Source organism: Echinops telfairi, unplaced genomic scaffold (genome assembly GCF_000313985.2).
Source record: "Echinops telfairi isolate 266 unplaced genomic scaffold, ASM31398v2 ScPeMD7_7427;HRSCAF=8465, whole genome shotgun sequence".
Classification (NCBI taxonomy): Eukaryota; Metazoa; Chordata; class Mammalia; order Afrosoricida; family Tenrecidae; genus Echinops; species Echinops telfairi.
This window is the reverse complement of record NW_022111327.1, coordinates 9,945,106-9,961,455: the sequence shown is the minus strand read 5'-3', so window position 1 is coordinate 9,961,455 and position 16,350 is coordinate 9,945,106.

The following is a 16,350-nucleotide window of genomic DNA, read 5'->3' as shown; positions in this document are numbered from 1 at the left end:
CTGTGTAATACTTACCTCCAAAGCTTAAAAAATGGGTAGAACATTTGCACAGTGAGGGGTCAGGAGAAAAGCAGGGCTGGTTCCTACTATTCTGTTCTTGTGGTTCTTCACCTGTTATTTTTGTGATCTCTAAAGAGCTCTGGATTCCTACTGCTCAAATTGTTGTGACCCTTACACCTTTCCCTTTCTCCTTTTCTTTCCTAATATGGGGGTGTTTGGAGAGAGGGTATCTGAGCTCCAGAGGGAAAAACACTAATGCTTACATATGGTCTGGGATACCATCCTCATTTTGCCTTCGAATAGTCAGTCGTACATTGTATGTTCCGGTTGGAAAACTGGCACAAAAATGCAGTTGCAAGCATTGCCCAGTCCCTTTTAGATATAGAACTGGTGTTTATAAAACATTCTGAGCAGAGACTCACATTTTCTGGGCATTCACCAAACAAGAATCCCCAGTGATGAGGATAAGAATCCTGCCTCCTTACTTTAATTTCTACCATTCATTTCTTTTGACTAGGAAATTTGCTGTGGCCTTATGCCCTTACAGGCCTTCCTAGCAAGATACAAGTTTTTCTGTTTCAAAGACTGCTTGTCCAATGCACCCCCCTCCATTGGCAGCGAGTTAGACGTGAAAGAACACAGCTCTGATGTCACCTAGGGCTGATCAATTTTTAGGCCTGGCCTCCATCCCATCGGTACTCAAGGCTGACTGATGGTGTAGAAGAACGTGGTGTCTCCTGAGTGCAAAAAATGGTCTCAACCCCTCCCCCTACAAATTTATTCAGGCCAGCTCTATTGTTCCATAACTATATTTTTTCAGGGACTGAGGAGGGCCTATGACTCAAAAGGCCAGCTCATCAGTTTCTATTCTTAATCATTCCAGGGTGGTTTGGGTACAGCCCTGCCTAAAGGGAGAGAAATGGCAAAAAATAGCTTTGTAAGTCATAAGCCATCCCAAGAAAGGTCAGGGTCTTTCCACTGACCTCACATAAGCAAGTGAATGCAAGAGTGTACTCCTTTCATGTGTCCATTCATTCATTTATTCATTCATCCACCAAACATTTTCTAAGAATCTCACTCTATGCCACATTCTGTGCTAAGAGTGGTGACAAAAAGATAAAGATTCAGCTTCCCCCATAAAAGGGATACGGATGGGTGGTGATGGATAGACATGTACATAAATGATTGTCAAACACTGTAAACACTATGAAAGTGAAGAGAAGGAGATAAAGGATGATGTCGAAGCTGGAGACTGAAAGGTTTCATGGAAAAGCTTCCTACAAAAGATGCTGCCTAATATGAATCTGACAGATGTATAAAGGAAGTTAGTTGGCCAAAGTTAACGGTGTACTCGGGGATGGGATAGAACAGGCAAAGGCGTGGAGACATGAAAGAACATTACATGATCATGATAATCCATATTGGCATGTACAGAGGGAAACAAGAAGAAGTTTTATTAGAGTTTCTTGTTGAAAAGAGAAGCAGTAGCTAGTTACTATGAAACCTTCTAATACAGGATAAGGAGTTCAGACTTTCTCACAAAGGAGTGCCATTGAGAAGAAAATGACAGCAACATAGTTGTGTTTGGGGGAAGGTGAGGATAAAAAAGCATAGGGGGAAACGAGAGACGTTGTGATGATATGAGTGGGAAAAAGGAAACCCTGAACTAAGTCTTACGCGACTGGAGCAGAGAAGATGAATTTTAAAGAAAATGTGTAGGAAGCAGGTCCTATATGTCTTAGGTCAGATGAATAATGTAGGTTAGAGCAAGTTAAAAGCTTTTGTGAAAATCCTGCTGTGTGAGTGGTTCTTAGCAGTATGATGGAGATTTTAAGGAGAACAGAGAGTACACAATTGATGATTCAATTCAGGTTAAGAATTATAGGATGGGATAAAGAGTTTAAGTCAGGCAAGTTGGGAACATGCCACATTAGGAAGGAAGAGATGTAATTGAGTTGATAGCATCCTCCTATCCCAAAAAAGATGACTAAAAATAAGTTTAAAAATTGGAATTTGCCCAGCTGCATTATTCTACTATGTACACACAGTAATACAATCTTAGATGAAGAAAGCCCAGTGTATGATTGAGAATATGACAAGTGCTCAGGAAAGGCAATTGCATAAGGTGATCATTCTTCTCAGGGAACCTACGGGAAATTCTGTGGCACAGACTTTATGGAAATGAATGTACCCGTCAAGGTACTAGCAGAAAACAGACAGTGTGCCCAATGGGCTTAACTGAACTGAGCAGGGGAAGGCAACATTCCAACCTTCACTCTAGACTGCCAGTCATGCTAGTCTTTGCTCTCAACTACTAACATGCATTTTGAACATGCTCTCAGGAAAGATTAGCCCCAGGGAAAGGACATCATACTTGGTAAAGGGCCAGAACAAAAGAGGAAGACACTTGACAGGATGGATTGACACAGTGGCTGCAACAATGGGCTCAAGCATACCAATTGGGAGGATGGCACAAGACTGGGCCATGTTTTGCTATGTTTCGTTTTTCTGTTATACGTAGGGTTGCTTTGAATTGGAACCAACGTGATGGCACCTACCAACACCAACCAACCCACTCCGTGGAACTAAAGACCATTGCCCCCAAACTGTGCTCAGTGGAGCCATTCTGTTCTAACATCTGGGGCTGCCATGCACTGGAAGTGACTTGATAGCACCCAGCTCGGCTGGTTTAAGGGAAGCTGCAAGTGATGTTGAGATAAGGTGTGAATATTAACAGTGGGAATTTTGCTCACTCCTCAGATTGGCCAGGGGAGAAAAATCGTGTTATTAGCATAGCAGTGTAAGAGCAGGTACTTGCCAAGAGGGATGGTTTTCAGTAGTGCCGCGTGAGTGAATGCAACCTGGCAGAGAGAGAAACAGGAGAATTAATATCTATCTTAAACCCTATCCACACTTTAATCTCTTGCAAGCATCCGCTGTTCACCAGACCCAGCCCAGCACTAGTGGGCAAGGAAGCCTGTCAATATAGTCCATTGGCATCCATCTCCTTTGGCAGAGTACTCCTCTTGAAGGTGTGATGTAGGAAATGGGAAATCCTCGCTCAGTGAGTGCTCTGTGGCCTGGATAGTACAATCCCATTTCCAGGAAGGGCAGCCCTTATTTCCCACCAGGGTTCAGCTAGCTAAACCCACTGAGAAGGGGTTGTGCCCTAAAGGCAGATTGGGTAGCAAGGGGGTAATTTAGAGGAAGAAAAGAAAAGAAACAAGAAGACTCTTTCAAATAACTGTCACCTTGTAGAAGGTAGAAGTTAGTTGGAATACTTCCTACTCTTTTCTAGTGGGTGGAGATTGGATTTTTTATGAAATTATTTTTTTCTGTGAGGAAAGCAGCCCTGCAGGGGCTGATCCCCAAGGAAAGCTCCAGGGCAGCCATGTTTAATTTGAATTTAAATCCAGCCTCCCCTGCCTGTTTCTGGTATATTTCCTTCTAAGCCTGGTGTTTTGTAGAGATGTCTGACTACCTGGTTTTGCTTTTTTTGTGACCTGAAGCAGTCTCTTAGAAGCTAAGCCTGCCTTTTTTAGTTACTATTGAGCCAGAGGGAAGGGGTGTGCTAGGGCCGAGTAGAGGTATGCATGAATGAAGTAAAAACCTCAGATCCACCGGTGGGTTGCCCCATGCCTGGCTGGTTGTCAGGCTCCCTGTCTGCAAATGCAGGCTGGGTGCTGAACCATGACTATCCATCCTGACAAATCAGCATGGTAGCCTGAGTATTTCTTAGGATCCCATTGAGCAGGGACATTCAGAAAAGACTGCTAGCTGGGCAGCAACTGTGTCCCTAGGGTAAATAATTCTCTACCTGGAGTGATCCGAGATAGGGAGATACATGCTGATGTTGTCACCTAGCTGCCCTCTCCCTACTGTTAACCCTCACTAGGCCTGCTCCTAGTGACTTACAGCTGCTGGTGACTTGCAGCCAAGCGGATTATTTGCAGGAACGTGTTCTCCAGCCAAGAAGAAAAGGCACTGGCCTCTGGGGTAGGGAGTCCTGGCTTCTGCAAAAAAGTTTTGGCGAAATGGTTGTAAATGTGCCCTGTGAGTAATGAGGGCATGAGGAAGCTGCTGAGAGGCAAAGGCACTGCAAATTGTCAGCAAAGTTGTACTGGGAGGGAAGCAATGGGCCCGTCCAAATGGACTGCACTCTCTTTCAAAATAATTGTGTGGAGAAGCTTAGGGATTATATTTGACCCAAAGGCAGCCTGTTGGGGATGGAAAAATTAGAAGTTTCAAGAAAACTAACAGTGAACTCATTTTGTAAAGGACGGAGGGCATCCCAGTCGGTAGCTATTTCTAGAACTCACTATCAGTCTCCAACAAGGTCAAGTAAAGCTTTCTTAGCATCTAGGAGGTAGGACCCTTCCAAAGAATCTTCTCCGCCCTTTGTCCTCGTTTAAGATTACTTCCAAGCTGGAAGGGGGCTGGAGTTGAAGGGCATTTATTACTGGTCTCTCCCTCAGATGTAGAGCAGTGCATTTACAGCTTCAATTTTCCTCTCATCTACTTATGAGATTAGGCTCTCCCAGGGTTGATCTCTTCTCTTAATGCATCGAACCCCCACTGGGTTCTCAAAGCTAACAGCAAATAAACACTTGCTATGTGTGCACACAAATGATTTAGATTTTCATTATCCAGAGCTGCCACTGATATGTTCGGCAGCAGAAATAGGGGAAGACAAAATCCTTGTTGTGGGCTGCAGCACTGCCTCCTGCTCCTTCATCCCCCTTCTGGAAGGAGGGGCCAGGATCATTCCTAGGAGAGGAGGGCATCGAAGCCAGCTGATACTCTGGTCAGGCAGCCCCCATCCAGGCTTTTTCCTGCAATGCCTTTGCTTCCTTACGAGCTGTGGAAATGACAGGCAGGAAATATGTGGCGACGCTGTGAGAAAGATCAGGGAAAATAGAAAGGGAACTAGGTAAAAGTAAGGTTACGCATTGGGCTGCTAACTACAAGGTTGGCAGTTAAATCTACCAGCTGCTCCATAGGAGAAAAATGAGACCTTCTGCTTCTGTAAAGATATCTCAGGACCAGGGGTGACAGTGGCGATACCAGGAGGGAAAGGGGATGTAGTAAGGGGGAATGGATCACAGGGAGCTACATATAACCTCCTCTCTGGGGGACGGGCAGCAGAAGGGTGGGTGAAGGGAGACGCTGGACAGTGTAATATAAGATACAATAATAATTTATAAATTATTAAGGGTGCATGGGGGAGAGGGGAGGAGGAAGGGAAGGGGAGGGGGAAAAAAAAGGAAAATTAGCAGATTCTGGGAACCCAAGAGGCAAGCGAATTTTGGGGATAATGAGGGCAACAAATGTATAGATGTGCTACACAATTGATCTATGTATTGTGATGAATTGTATGAGCCCCAATAAATTGATTTAAAAAAAAAAAGAAATCTCACCTCATGAACTCATTCAAACTGGGGTGCAGTGGGGCAAGGGGTAGCTCTCACCCTGTCCTGTAGGGCCATAATGGGTCAAGATAGATTCAAGGGCAGTGAAGTGGGTTTACACAGGTAAAGGTGCTACCTGACCTCATGGCAGGAAGTCTGTGAGGTGTTATGACTTTCTTTTCCAAGGTCTCTCCATCTTCAGTGATAAAATGATGTCTTCCTAGGCAACCCCGTAATGTAAAGATAATCCAGATTTTGAAGTCACACTGTTCAATATTTATGATTCAGCTAAAAGGGTGTCCTTGGGAAAATGACATACATGGGTTGAACTTTCTTTTTTTTTTTTTTAATGTTTGTTTAATGAAAATGTTAATGATTTTGTAGCAGTACTTTTTTACTTACTCTTGTATAATACCTTGCCCTGATTTTTAAAATGTAATTTTATTGGGGGTTATTACAAATATTATAACAACCTATAAATCAATTATATAAAACAAACTTGTACATATGTTGCCATCGTTATTTTCAAAACATATCTTTCTACTTGAGCCCTTATTATCAGCTCCTCTTTTTTCCCTCCCTGCCCACCTTCCCACCCTTGTGAACCTTTGATAAATTATATATTATTATTTTTTATGGGTTGAACTTTCTAAGATAACATTTCCTACCTGACATTGGCTTCCATAGCACGTAGGAGCTAGAGAAGACATTTGTGATCTAGTGATCCGAAGCTATTCAGTTTGCTAATGCTTACCAACTTCATTCTGATGCACTGATTTTGGATTGTGGACTTACATTAGAATCCACTGGGAGGCTTTTGCTCAAATCTTATGCCTGTGCCTCATTCTAGTTCCACGACATCTCTTCCAGCCCATAGATGATTTACCTTCCCTACCGTCAATGTTGCGGTCATCTGTTGACTCTCTAGTCACCCTTCTTCATTAAGCATTCCAACAGCTGGCTCACACTGTCCTTTTCCATTCCCATTTCTCTGAGCCTTTGAGATGCTCTTCAACACCCACTGACCTACTCTGCCAACATTTGGGACTTCCTTACCTGCAATAATATTTTTTTCCTGCCACCCAAACCCTGTTGCTCCTGGGTGTAGCATTGTCAATAAAGTAATTATCATAAAAAATTCTTGATTTTAAACCTCTCATTATTAACATTTCATATCCTTTCAGGAAGCTAGTTGTCTTTAATAGTCATATTTGACCAATTCTTTGATCCCTTGAGAATCCCAGTGAACCATCAACCTTTCATGTCTTCATTGTCTAACCTACTCACCCAATCTAGAGTGCATGGTTTATCATTGTGATCATCTCTTGTAAAAAATGCCCCATACTCTTACTACTTATTCCTATGATATACAAAAGCTTAACCTGGGTTAAACATAATAATTGACCTGGTCTGTGCTTCCAACAAATACCCAACCTTACATAGAAAAAGTCTAACTCTCATTGTACTTCTTCTTTGTACTTCTGGTGAGTTCATCCAATCCCATGGTCTCAACAATTATCTTACATACTTTGGATATACTCGTGTACTTTGTGTGTATTTTTGGGGAAAAAGCTGTTTACTCCTTAGGCAAAAGGACACCACCACCATGGTTTATCGCCCATGTGGAAAGTTGATGGCTCAGCCGTGGAAGCTGATGAAGCCATGGATGGCCTGTCTCTCTGCCGGAGATCGAAGGACACTTGCTTCCTGTTCCCTGACTAAAGCTACAGAAGGCAGCTGTCTGCAAACTTATCAGTTACTTGATGTTCCCAGCCTCATCCTTGCCTCCTATCGGTGAATAACTTGGCTAATGTGTTAGTGCTCTTTTGAAACCTTCGAATTATCCACATCTCTCTGTGTAATCCTGTCATGTGTTGCAGGCGACATGCAGGGAATGTGTTTAAGCCTCCCGTCATAAAATTCAGGGCCCTGGCGTGTCTGTGCTTCAGGAACACCTGCACTACAATTTGGCTATCCCTTTGTATATCCGTTTCCTCATTGTAGATCGTGTCCCTCTCCAACCCGTTGTGATGTTAAGACAAGAGCCTGTCTCAATACTATCTTACAATGAAACTCACAACCTTCCTCTAGTTCTTGAACGCTTCCTCCCCCCAACTACCAGGACCCCAGTTTCGCCTTGCAGACCTGGTTAGACCAGATGATGCACAGCGGTGCGGATGGGAGTTGGAAGCGCAGGGAATCTAGGACGGAGGAGCCTCTCGGGACCGGGGGGCGACGGTGGCGATACCAGGAGGGAAGGGGGAGGTAGCAAGGGGGAATGGATCACAGGGAGCCGCGTATGGCCTCCTCTCTGGGGGACGGGCACAGCGGGGTGGGTGAGGGGAGGCGCTGGACAGTGTAATGTAAGATACAAAAATAATTTATAAATTATTAAGGGTGCATGGGGGAAAGGGGAGGAGGAAGAGAAGGGGGGGGGCGGGAAATGAGCGGATTCCGGGAACCCAAGAGGCAAGAGAATTTTGGGAATGATGAGGGCAACAAATGTATAGATGTGCTCGACACAATTGATCTATGTATTGTGATGAATTGTATGAGCCCCAATAAATTGATTAATTAAAAAAATACTATCTTACACGTATTGTCAAGGAGAGACCAGTCCCTGGAGAAGGACATCATGTTTGCTAAAGGGGAGGGGCAGGGAAGGAGATGAAGATAGATTGACGCAGTTGCTGCAACAATGAGCTTGAGCATAGGAATAAATGTGAGGATGGCGCTGGATTGGGCAGTGTTTCCTTCTGTGGTGCATAGTGTTGCTATGGGTCAGAACCAACTTGATGGTGCCTAACAACAACAACTCAAGGTGTGAGCTGTGGCCCCAAAGCATTAACAGCACAAGGGTGATTATTAGAAACTTAGAATCTCACACTTTAGCTCAGAATTACAGAATTATAATCTGCATTTTAACATGACTCCCCAATGACTCATATAGTTCAAGAGGCACCCATATATATCAGTGTTTTCAATTATGATTTTCAATTGGAAAATCATTGGGAGTTATAAATCTGCTGCTGCTTACACCCATTTTCAGAGACTCTAATTTAATTGGCAGTTTACTCAGAGTTGGAATTGACTCCATCGTGGTGTGGTAGTTACATAATATGGTGTTAATTTGGGACTTCAGAGGATTAAGATTGAAGGTGCGGAGTCTAGTCTGAGAATTGGGTCATAGCCAATGAGCCCTGTGTGTGGGCATTGCCTTCTCCTGAGCATTCTGGGAACTCCTAGATTTCCTCCTTGCAGGTAGGAGACACTTTATCTCTACTCACTCCCTGAGAGACGCTCTACGGACAAGACACATGGCCCTATGCTTATAGACCCCAGCCCTGGTAACTGAAGGAGTCACGTGGAGACCCCTGCCAGTGCTGAGATGGTTCTACTACCACTGGAGCCACATGACTTTGCACCTACTGGCTTGTGATCATCCTTCATTCAGCGTCATTGCATGTGTTTTGTGAGTCTGAAGAGGACTTTACAGATTGGTATTGGACATATGGACTAATATCGGACTTATGGACTTGACCTGGACTGGGCTGGGATGTTTTCTCTATATTCATCTGCTCTTGTATATAAAGCTCTTTCCTATATACATCTGAGACTCCATGGATTTGTTTCTCTAGTCTACCCAGACGAACACAGGTGGTGAGTTTGAGTTTTTGTTTTGAGTAGGGTGCCATGGAGTCAACTCCAACCCATGGTAACTTGCCCCTATGGGTTTCCGAGGCTGTGAATCTTCAGGAGCAAGAGCCTCATCTTTCTCCTAGAAGAGTGGCTGGTGGGTTTGAACTGCTGACTTAATGTTAATAGCCCAATGCTTAAACCACTATACCACCGGAGCTCCTTTAATGTCACCATGCATGCCTAGTTTCCCCCTCTGCTTCCTTGGGTGGTCCATCTCATTCTTTGTGGCTCATCTTTCTCTCTTTTACTCCTTGTGGTTATCAGCCTATGCTCTACCTCTTTGTTTTGAAATACTCCAGGCTCTATTGTTCCTCTCTGTTTGCAGAATTTCTCTAGATGATCTCATCTATATGCTAAGAACACTCTGATTTAGCCACGGTCAGGGTGAAATCAAGAGGATTCTTGTTGGCATAGCAGGTTATTAGTTGGGCTGCTAGCTACAAAGTCAGCAGTTCAAACCCACCAGCCACTCTCCTTCAGAGTGGCTTTCTACTCCTGTAAGATTTGCAGTCTCAGAAATTCTATAGGGTCAGTTTAAGTATGTCCTATAGAGTCACTGTGAATCAGAATCAGCTTGATGACAATGCGTTTTAGTTTTTCTTTTGCAAGTTGTTCAAATTTAACCTGTGAAAAAAGAAATTATTAGTCTTCTATCCTTCTCCAAACAGTTGCTCCTGTTATATCACTCTAGGAATAATCGCGTGTTCTTTCCTTCCCATGTGCAAGTCCTATCAATTCTTCCTTCAAAATGCCCTCCTTATCTGCCCACTTCTCTAATCTCTGCTACTACCATTCTAAGACATTCATGATAAAAGAAATATGTTTTAGCAAACTGGGACTAAAAGGGAACCTTGTGAGGGTTTATCATGCTTTCAGCAAACATCATACTAAATGACGGCATTTGAGAAACATTTTCATTTAAGTGAAACAGGGGACAAAAGTGACTTATTTTATGTCATAAATATCCAATTAGAGATTGCAATGAAAAAAAAGTTCCAATTACAATAGCAACCCCAAACGTAAGGCACATAATATTAAATCTAACAAAATATGTGGAGTAAGTGGCCAAACATTACATTATTAAAGGCCAAAGTGAAAGCCAAAATAGAGAAATAGGCAGTTTTTATCCAAATTAATGTAAATCCAAAGCAGTATCAATAGACAGCTTATAGTTTTGGATTTTACTTTACATACAAATCTTACCATTTGTGTTCAGATATTTAGACTTAATATACAGCCACAATGATACGCAAGTATGATATTGACACAATAGAACAGAAAATAATATCAAGAAACAGGCCTGTGATTATAAGAGAAGAGATAAATGACAGAGGTTGCATTTGAAATCAATGAAAGACAATTCAACAAATGATACAGGAAAATGGAAATTATTTGAAAACAAATTAAGATTAGATCTCTCAACCATCTCATTTGTGACTAGCTCAATTACAAGTGAGTTAAATATCTATTGTTTTATTTTAATTTTTAAATCACATTAAATAACAGATTTTAGAAATATAATGCAGGAAAGCATTTATTATGAGTTTAAGGTTTTTTAAAAAGTCACAAAAAGCACAGACTATAAATCAAAAGAGTGAAACATTTGACTACATTACAGTTTAAAAAATTCTTCTCTGTAATAACACCTGATTGCCTTTTCTGGGCCTCTTGTGCTTGGGAGTAGCCACATGACTAGTTCTGTCCAGTGAGTTGTGAGTAGCACTACGAGTCCAAAATATTTAAGTATCAGTATCAGTCTGTCAGAGCTCTTTTCCCCCCCTTCTCCATGGTAACAGGCAATATGCTAGGTGACAGCAGCCTGAATCCTGGAATGATCACTTCAAGACCCCAAGTGATACATATATGATACTAAAGTATACATGTGATTTTTGAAAAATCTCTTCAATGAACAATATTATAAGCAAAAAGAGCAAGCCTCAGGTGGGAGAAGATACTTGTAGAGCCATAACGAACAAAGAATTACTATCTATACCATTCAAAGAACTACAAATTAAGAAGGTAAACACAAAAATTTCAATTTTAACAGAACATTGGTAAAGGGTATGACAGAAGAAAGCTGATAGCATGCTCAATTGAAGGAGAACAGAAGGAAAAAATTTTAAGTGAGACATGTTTCTATTTATTAAGTTCAATACAAATGTAAGTCCAACCATAGCAAGTGCTGGTGTAGTGTGGGAAGTATCCAACAAATGTGGAGGTAGCCAATAACAATAAAAAAGCACTTGTTCTTGCATCCACTCCACCTAATATTGATGTCCTCTATATCAGAGCAGAACTGTGTTCCAGGCCTTTCTTTCAGGTATTTCTCTCTCTCTCTTTTTAATTTTTTTTTGAATTTCTATTACTTTTTTTTCTTTTTTGAATCATTATATTGGGGACTCGTACAACTCTTATCACAATCCATACAGCCATGCATTGTGTCAAGCACATTTGTACATTTGTTACCCTCATAATTCTCATAACATTTTCTTTCTACTTAAGCCCTTGGTATCAGCTCCACATTTCCCCCCTCTCCCTGTCCTCCCTCCCTCACGAACCCTTGACAATTTATAAATTATTATTATTTTGTCATGACTTACACTGATTGGCTCCCCCTTTCTCCCCAACATTCCCCTTACCCTCCTGGTATCGCTACTCTTATTATTGGTCCTGAGGAGTTCATCTGTCCTGGATTCCCCGTGTTTGCATTTCTTATCTGTACCAGTGTACATCCTCTCATCTAGCGGGATTTGTAAGGTAGAATTGGGATCATGATAGTGGGAAGGGGGCGGGGCGGAGAGGAAGCATTCAAGAACTAGAGGAAAGGTTTGGGTTTTACAACTTCCAAGAGTTCATGGAAAAGTTCCAAAAGTTTATGGGAAAATTCTTCAAATTCCACTTTTTCCCATGAACTTCTTGAAGTCTTATCATTTGTAGTATGTGTGTACCTGTAATAAGTACATGAATAATAAACAGTAAATCCAGGAGAGAAATTATTTTGTCGGGCTGGCCCAAGGAATCCTCATTCTGACTTATTTGTCTGCATCATTCAAGGAGAAAGAAAAGAAATTGCTATCATATCTACTCCAATTTATGGCGACCCCATGTGTTACAGAGAAGAAATTTGCTCTGTAGGGTTTGCAAGGTCTGCATGTTGTTGAGGCACCTCTGGGTGGACTTGAAATTCCAACTGGTCAGTTGGCAGCTTAGCTCATTAACTGTTGACTGTTTGTAGCATCTAGAGACTCCGGTTTTCCTTCTTGTTTCATGATTGTTTTCCTCTGCCTTCCACTAGACTGTAAATTCTACGAAAGTAGGGAACCTCTCTGTTGACAGCTATGCCCTGAGCAACCATACTGGCACACCGTTCAGAGAACGCTCTACAGATGTTTTATGCCCCATCCAGCATCTCTCTCCCTGCCCACAGAAACCAATTCCCCAACTACTCTATGGGTGTTACTGACTTCTCCAACTTGCCTGATTATAAGGCAAGTATGAGTTTATATATTATAAGGCAAGTATGCAGTTTGAGCCTTAATACAGTGCTTTATGCATGCGTATTTAGGAGTTTGGGAAGGGAATTCATGAATTATTATAATCAAATATGTGCAAAGATTTATGAGACTGTCCATGCCTAGGTGACTAATTTTTAAACCACTTGTATTATTCTCCATTATATTCACCTGTTTCAAGTGGACACTTCATTCATTTTTAGCAAACGCATTGTGTTTTATAACCATCCCCATCATCCAGGTCAGTCAGGCTCGTATTGGCCTTCCGAAGTTATGTTGTATATAAATAATGTTTTACTTGAAGAGAATCTTAGAAAATCAATTGCAGCTTCCACAGTCTTAGGAAATAAAAGCCTTCCAAAATATTATATAAAAGGGATTTCTATTGAAATAATATAATTCTAAAAGCAAACTTTTCATCTAAGTAGAAAGGCGTTTTATGACATATATTAGAGTGGGAGGAGATTCATTGAAGAGACTAACTGAATCCAACATTTTTATGAAGACAGGATTGGATTAATTAGTGTTAGAAATTAAGTGTGCCTGATCCAAGCCGTGGGATTTTCCATCATCTCATATGCATGTGAAAGTTGGACAACGAATAAGGAAGAGCGGAGGAGAATGGATGCATTTGAATCGTGGTGCTGGAGAAGAACATTGAAAGTACAATGGACTGCCAACATAACAAGCCAATCTGTCTTGGAAGAAGTACAGTGATAGTGCTTCTTAGAGGCAAGGATGGCAAGACTTCATCTTACATACTTTGGACAGGTTGTCAGGAGAGACCAGGCCCTAGAGAAGGACATTGCGTTTGGTAACGTAGAGTATCTAAGAAAAAGAGGAAGCCCCTCAATGAGATGGAGTGACACTTGACTGCAAAACTGCGTTCGAGAATAGGAACAATTGGCAGAATCGGCAGTGTTTCGCTCTGTTGTTCATAGTGTCACTATGGTGATAACCAATTCTATGGTACCTAACAAGAACAATCACCACTGCTAACTGCCCCAAAAGGCAAATAAAAGTGTCATCCATTTAACATAACAAAAGATTATTTCACCATGTCTAATAAATTTGACACATGTTCTCCTCTAAACAGAGTCACGGAGCTCCAGGTTCCTAATTTCCAAATTCACCACAAGAAAAGTGAAAGTTGAATGGGAAACACTATCCCTTAACCTCCCCAAATTGAAAATGGTACACATCATTTCCACTCAAAATCCATTGGCCAGAACTAGCTACCTGGCCCCAAACTATCTGGCAAAGGAGTTTGGGAAATTCAGGTTAACACAGAGATAATTTAGAGAACACTCTCTCTCTCTCTCTCTTTTTTTTTTGAGAACACTCTCTTAACCATAACAGTAAAACCTGTGGTACGTTGTTTTATTTTTCCTTTCTCTTATGCCCTAATAATGTCTCCAATATCTCACAATCTTCTGATTCCAGATCCTTAAATTCTAGAAATTACATGTATTCTTGGCCATTTAAAACATGCAGTTCTAGATAATGAATGTACTTGCTCTTCTGCATGCAAAATCCACAATTGGATTGTCAGTTTTATCTGTCAAACTTTTATGGTACCATCAAATTTTTGTAGATCGTTGAGTTAGTTAATTGTGCCAACCTGGCCAATAATCACATGTGGGGCTAATTGAAAGGCGGAGGGATAAATGGGTGGTGAGCCTCGCCTTTCGAGTTCTCGGGTCTCTTTCTTTGTGATGGTCGCACCAGGTGCAGCTGCCTTAGCAGTTCCCTGCTTCAGCTTGCAAGATTGACTTCCTACAAGACATCCCCAAGGAGAAACCACATGGACCTATCCCGATGCAGCCCTGGGTGCTGAAGCAGCCGTGTGGAGACCCCTGCTGAGATGCTTATTCGTTTACTGACTCAGCTTTCCTCCTGCAGTTGGCATCATTGCCTCTGTTTTGTGAGGTGGAGGACTTTGTGGACTGGTGTTGGGTTAATGGGTTAATGTTGGACTTGTGGGCTTGGGCAGCATTGGGTGGGATGTTTTCGTAATGCACATTTTCTTTACATAAAACTCTCTCTTATACATGAGTTGCTGTGGATTTGTTTCTCTAAAGTACCTAGACTAACACAATAGTGTAGACAGTGTCACAGCAAGTAAGCAAGGAAAACAAGGGCTTACTTTTGTTTACTTACTAATCTGCAGTGAATAATTTCACATATTTTGAGCACATCAAAGACTTTACTTCTTGATATGGCAGGCATCAGTCTCTCTCTCAAACCTACAGTGTCTTCCTACAGAATTAAAACCTTTTTGCAAATTTCTAATCTCTGATAGGGATGGAGTGCCCACTAAGCAATTTAAGCACACATTTGTTTATGCTTACTTACTAATCTGCAAACTGTTTCAAAAGCTTTTCACCACATATTTGGTAATCCAAGTCTGAGTTTAGGCCACGTTGTACTGCCAGTTTATCACACTCTAGTATTTAAATGGCAAATACCATATTTCCAACCCAAAGGGGGAAAAATACCAGTTCAAGGTACTGAAAAATTAAGGAAATTACAAGCACATGATATCTATTTTGAATTCAGATTATTACAGATTGAAATATAAATTGTGATTTTAGACTACTTATGAGTTTATTCAATTCCTTCACACTTCCATAAGCTACCCTGGTGGCACTGCTGGGCAATCTAAGATTGGCAGTTCAAACTAGCTGCTCCTGGGGAGAAAGATGGATCTTTCTGCTCCCATAAAGAGTCTCACCCTCTGAAATCCTATAGAGGGTCTCTATGAACAAAATTGACTTGGCGGCAGTGGGTATGGCTTTGGTGACACTTCAAGATCCTCATTATATTGCCACAGCTATTTTTCCCCTCCTGGCTCTCTTGCTTCCAAGAATGCAAAGGCCTTTTCATTTGAACTTAATATTTTTACTACATTTTGACTTCGTAGCTTTCCAGGATCTTGAATAAACTCTAACGTCTTAGGTATACAACTTCCAGGAGGGGGGCAGGGTGGGGAGAGCCTTTGCCTTTGTGGTGCCAGGCTTCCTCCTTCCCTTCCATTAGCTCTCCACTTCCTCTTGCATCTCCGAGCTCCTCCCAGTTCTGCTCTCAGCTAGCAGCCGCCCATCTTCATGCATAATTTTAGGTCTGAGTCAGTGATCATGTAGAACATTAACTCATTAACAACACAATTATGTTCCAGTACTCCAACTCTTGCCAGATTAGAGTTGTATTCAATTAGAACATTTGGATAAGAAGTTGCTTTAATTTTTTTTTACATAGTCATCTGTTCTACAGGGATATTGGGAAGTTCTAAGACAGCGGTTCTCAACCTGTGGATCACGACTGCTTTGGGGGTCAAATGACCCTTTCACGGGGGTCGCTCAATTCATAACAGTAGCAAAATGACAGTTGTGAAATAGCAATGAAAATAATTTTATGGTTGGGAGGTCACCACAACATGAGGAACTGTATTACAGGGCTGTGGCATTAGGAAGGTTAAGAACCACTGCTCTAAGGGTACATGCCCCTGGATATTTGGATAGGTATGAAGCATAGCTCAAACATAGGTTGCAGGTGTCTGTGAGGGTCAAACTCTATAATTTATCCTTCCTTTGTTGCTTTTAGAAAGAAAAAAGACTAAAAACTTCATTCATGTGACGTATGCTTGGCTGACATCTTTCTGGCCATGCCCCATTTCCTGGAATGAAATTTCCTGGCCAAACTCTAGGCCTGGCATGTGGTGGAGAGTTACT